This window comes from Mauremys reevesii, linkage group 2, assembly GCF_016161935.1.
Source record: "Mauremys reevesii isolate NIE-2019 linkage group 2, ASM1616193v1, whole genome shotgun sequence".
NCBI classification, from domain to species: domain Eukaryota; kingdom Metazoa; phylum Chordata; order Testudines; family Geoemydidae; genus Mauremys; species Mauremys reevesii.
In genome coordinates, this window is record NC_052624.1 from 141,518,532 (window position 1) to 141,524,332 (window position 5,801).

The window sequence follows — 5,801 nt, forward strand, 5'->3', positions numbered from 1 at the left end:
TTAAGAGGAAGCTAAACCCTAACACTAAATTGCCTTGTCTTGGAGTTTATATTACACTCATTTATTAGAGTATAAAAAGTATGCAAGCCAATAAAAAAAAAACACACAGTACCAAAATGATTATTAGGCACATTATATTCAGTTGCTGTTTAATAGTGAAACAATTTTTAAACAGAATTTAGTTGCTTTCTCCAAGAGTGGGAAACCCTGAAGTGTAGAACAGATTTACAGATGAGTATGCTGATAAATTCTGCTTGGTGCTATGTAGGGGAAAGATCTCAGTATTCATGCATAAATGATATTAATAAAATTATTATAAACTGATGTTGTTATTAGGCTGGAGCTTGGGCTCTGAAGCTCAGGGATGGGGCGTGCTCTCCTGCTGAAAAAGAAAGCACTTCAGAACTCATCCTGTCCATCTCCACAAGCACAGAAACTGCAAACAGCTAAGAACAGAAAAGACTCAGGAAGAAACCAAGCCAAGGAACACCTCCCCAAGAATTTACAATGGATAGATGAGACAAAGTTAAAGGTACAGCCAAGTGATAAGATTTAAAAATTCTTGTAACTAGTTTATTGGTATATGGAAATGCTGTTGTAAGATACAATATTAAGTTTTCCCTATTAATTACCAAATAGTTAGAGCATGTATTCCATGTAATAGTGATACTTGGCCTGTTTCAGGAAAAATGAATTCTTCTAACTGATTTAAATATTTTCATTGATTTCATAAGATTTAGTTAAGTTTGATTACTTTGTCCATCTATAAACTGTCTGGTTAGTATTAATAATAAATAGACTGGCTTCACATGATCTTAAATAATGAGTTTTAAATAAAGAGTTTAAATAAAGAGTTTGCACAAAGAGTTTTTAAGTATCAAATAAGATTCTAAAATGGAATTCACAGTAATTTTGGGAAACAATATACTTTTGTCTGAACTTACTATAATGAAGCAGAGTAGCCTCCCTCCAGTATGGAGGATGTTAACTCCTCCTGGTGGGTCCATCTAACCCTTCCCTGTCCTCCTCACAAGAAGTGTTGGGGCAGGACAGGAAGTATAAGAGCAGCTAAATTGTGGGTAGACCAGGGAAGGAGGCAGACATCTCTCCCAAAGAGCCAAGCACTCAGCAGAATCCACGACCATCTGCGGGAAAGAAAGGCAAGCCACTGCCCCAGGAGATGGAAGAGCCCAGGGAAGCACCTGAGGAAGGATCACCCAACCATGAGGCTGAGAGCCAGAGCCCAGCACTGATGGAATGACACCAGTAGGTACTGTTAGGAAGAAGCCAGGGCCTTTGGTCTGGTTGTGCTGCTGGGATGCGAGGCAGCAACTACACATTTTCCCTGTTGACTCTTTGGCGGGATTGCCCACAACCGCTAGGGCAACTGGGGTGGGACCTGATGGAGCAGGATGATCGCAGGTCCCTCTACTCATTAACTCTGGCCCTGTGTGCATATTGGCAGTGCATGAAAGTTTAAGCCAGAAGGCTGGTGACTTAGACTGTTTAATTATTGTTGTTTGCCTCAACCAGGAGACTGAGGGCCATAGACTGTTCAATTGCTCTGCCCACCTGGAGGGCCAGAGTCCTAGATTCTTGCTGTGCACCCCAGCGGATATCAGCTGATGGATGGTGTGCCAAATCATCCTTTTGGAGACCTGAACTGCTATCTGGGCGATTATACGTCCCCAAGGTAGACTGCACAACAACGGCCAACAGGCATACTGACTCCCCAATGCCACCCTGCCCCCACGAAGGAGGACAGTTACACTTACCAACAAAGAATGCCCCCACTTTCATAGGTATAATCTTTGCTAAAAGCTCTCTACTGAGAGGCAGACGCACAAAAAAATTATAATGGAAGTAACCAGTGCATCATTTGTGTCTCCAAAACAAACACTTGTTTTGTTTAATGTTTTCTTTTCCTTTCTTTAATAATAAAATAGCCATGGTTAATAATTGTGATTATTTTGTTTGCTCTCAATCTAGGTGTCCCCTAAGGTATGTAAAAGAATCCCTGTGACTAAAATAGTGGGAGTCACATCTGTGAGTTGGCAGTAGGAGAAATAGATATACATCAATCTCTTTTCACCAGTGGAACAGAAAGGGGAAATGTTGCCTTTCTTCCTGTTCCAGCTCTTGAGTTGTTTTTTTAAATATGTTTCATTCTGTCTTCCTATAATTAAGCCTTTTGAAAGTGGGCTGCTAAAGAGATGTTACCTTTACACTACAGTGGACCAATTCACAATTTAAATAATTGGGACTTTACAGAAGTAATGATGGATTAAAAATTAAGTAAAGATCTGGGGATTTAAGTCCCAAACCTGGGAGGCTCTGAAATCCACAGCTCCACTTCTGCCTTTGTTTCTCTGGCCTGAATTTCTTTCCACCTCTGCTCTTCCTGGTTTTAGCCAGGCAGGAAGTATAAGAAGTGAAATAGGTTATTTCCCGTGGAATTTTCAATGTGGCCAGAACAAGGACATTATGTACTAGAAGTCTCACAAAGAATGTTGCTTTTATAACTCTTGTCCAATTTCTAAATTAAATATCTTCTTAAGAATGCTTAGGCTTATCCAGCTTTTGAGGTTGAATGGGGACATTTCCTTTCAGCGGCTCTACACCACATCCACATACCCAACCTGCAAACCAGATGGCTATCCTTAGTTTTCCGTCCCCAGTTCCCTATAACTCCAGTGCCAGCCAGCCACGGCAGAACCACCTCTTGCCTTCTTTACCCACTAGAGCAACCTGCGTGGAACCTGGAGGAAGGAGCACAGGCTGCAGCAGGCAAGAGTTTCGAGGAGGCACCACGAATTCAGCCTGTTTGCACATGGCTAGAATGCTAACTGCAGTTTTAGTATGTCTATAAATAGATTCTCTAATTAAGATCCAGTTTAGTTTCACAAGTGAGGAGTCCTCCTTTCATGTTCTTACGCAGCATGCAATACATGAGACAGTGTGGCAGCAGTCAGCCTAGTGAGACCCACTGCAAAAAAGATAGTATGATTAACTGACAGACAAAGCAACGACTAGAAACAGAAAAACAGGCAGTGTGGAGGGACTAAGACTAATGGGAATGCTGGATTTCTAGATGAAAAACCTTGCACTACTGTGGAAGCAGTGGAATCAAGAATTGAGTTTGTATACAGAGCATACCACCGAGGATAATGATGAGAAAACTAAGGTATAGCTTTTTTATTATCTCACTGGGGGGGAAAGAATGAGATGTGATTGAAACACTGTTGCCAGGAATAATGCTTGAAACACTGGAACAGCTGATAAAAGCGTTTGAGTACTGTGACCCCAGAAAGCATGAGACTGTAGAGAGAGAGATTGTGTTGGTTTTTTTTACCCAAACCTAAGTAGCAGAAGAGGGAATAAATATTGATATTACAAGGCTGAGAACTCTTGCAACCACTTGTAACTTTGGAGACATTAAAAATTCCCTAATTCAAGACAAGATCATTTGTGGGCCATGTGATTCCAATTTACAGGAGCGATTGTTGAGTGACAGCCACGAGTGACAGCCACTGGTACAGAACAGGTAAACAGGCTCAAGCTGAAGGAACCCAGGGAGCAGGACAGAGACACACTTACCAAGAATGCAGGCATCAAGGTCCAGTAAGTATTGTGGAAAACAACACAAAAGGCAGAAAGAAAAGGGTGTGGGAAGCAGAACCACTTTGTGTCTCAATGGCACAACTACCTCCAGAATGAAAAAGAAGCAGTACATGCAGTGACTGAGGACATAGAGATAGCCAATGAAGAGGAGGGTATCTGCAGTTTGAATTTAGCATGCAAAAGAAGGCTGCCAGCCACTCAACTGCCATATTTGCAACAATATTACTGGATCAACAACCAATTTGATTGCAGTTGGATTGTGGAGCCAGCTGCAATGTAATCCCAGAAACACTGATAATCAGTAAGGCTGCATTTTAGTCACGGGTATTTTTAGTAAAAGTCACAGACAGGTCATGGGCAGTAAACAAAAATGTATGGCCTGTGACCTGTCCATGACTTTTACTATGTACCCCTAACTAAAACTTGGGCAGAGGGGCCATGGGTGCTGGGCAGGGGTGGCCCAGGACCCCTGCTGGTGCTGCGGGGGAGAAGGGGGGCGGCGCATGGCCCGGGACCCTGCTGGCAGGGGGGGAGCAGGCTGCCAGGCTCCCTACCAGCTCCAACCTGCATATCCCTGAAGCTCCTAGGGGGAGGAGCGTCCAGAGGGGCTCCACATGCTGCTCCTGCCACAAGTGCTGGTTCCACAGCTCCCATTGGCTGGGAACGGCCAAGACAAGAAGTGAAAATTTATTAATAGGTTAACTGCTGCAGCAATGGAAAGTGGATATACACCAGCCTTTGCAAACCTGAGCAGATTTACCACACACTTCAGGCAAACTCACCAGTAAAGATAAATAGTAAAAGAAGTTCATTGACTACAAAAGATAGATTTTAACTGATTATAAGTGATAGACCAAAAAGTCAGAGTGATTACCAAAATAAAATATAAGCATGCAGTATAAACTCTTTACCCTATTAAGCAGTTTTTCTCACCCTATTGGATATTGCAGTTCACAGTACACAGGTTTCACCCTTGAAACCTGGGCCAGTCCCCTCTGTTGGAGTCTTCAGAGTGTCCTTGTTTGCAGTGTAGGTGGGGGGAAGGAGAAAGTCCAAGCATGTGGCCACCCTGTTCTGTTTTATACCCTCAGCCCCATGTGCCCCATGTGCTTGGAGAACACAAGTCCAGGCATGCCTGGTGGGCATTGCTAAATTTCCAGGCAAGGTTGAGCAATTTCTCTGGTGTGGCCTTATGCAGGCAAGTCATTAAATTGTAGCTCCCTTGCTGGACAATGTCTGTTGATGGTTGTTTGACACCTGCCCGGGCGCTGGTTATTTTCCTTGGTAGTGTCTCTGCCCAATCCCACAGCATATTTTAGTAACAACTATAAAACAAAATCTCATAACTTCATATGAACTAATCATATACATGTTTAGACAGAACAGTGACTTTCAGCAGTTCATAGCCTTTCTCCTGATACCTCACGTGGCCTGCTTTATATGCAATATCACAATTATATATAAATGAGGAATACAGCGGTTACAGGACTCTCCCCCAAGGTATAGAGTGTCACAAAACGTGACTGTATGCAGCTCATGAGATTACCAAAACACAGACCTCCATCAGTCATTAAAGAAGGAACTGCAAAACCTGCAAAGAGGCATTATTAAACCTATTGAAACTAGCATTCTAAGGCCTGGTCTACACTAGGACTTTAATTCGAATTTAGCAGCGTTAATTCGAACTAACCGCTCAACCGTCCACACCAGGAAGCCATTTAATTCGAACTAGAGGGCTCTTTAGTTCGAATTTGGTACTCCACCCCGGCAGGTGGAGTAACGCTAAATTCGACATGGCTAGCTCGAATTAGGCTTGGTGTGGATGCTAATCGAACTTAGTAGCTCCGGGAGCTATCCCACACTGCACCACTCTGTTGACGCTCTGGACAGCAGTCCGAGCTTGGATTCTCTGGCCAGCCACACAGGAAATGACCCGCGAAAATTTGAATTCATTTTCCTGTCTGGGCAGTTTGAATCTGACGTCCTGGTTGCACATCGGGGCGAGCTCCGCAGCACCTGCAACGATGCAGAGCTCTCCAGCAGAGGAGTCCGGGCAATCCCAGAATAGAAAGAGGTCCCCAGCATGGACTGACAGGGAAGTCATGGATCTGATCGCTGTGTGGGGCGAGGAGTCTGTGCTCTCGGAGCTGCGCTCCAGCAAGCGGAACGCGAAGACCTTC

The 5,801-nt window shown here is 43.7% G+C and overlaps 1 long non-coding RNA gene across 1 annotated transcript; it reads left to right on the plus strand.

The window, feature by feature from the left end:
• Window positions 1-341: 341 nt before the first annotated feature.
• On the plus strand, window positions 342-1,965 carry LOC120397020. The gene is made up of 2 exons (XR_005593623.1): window positions 342-532; window positions 1,534-1,965. It is a non-coding gene; the product is annotated as an uncharacterized LOC120397020 (long non-coding RNA).
• Window positions 1,966-5,801: the final 3,836 nt, after the last annotated feature.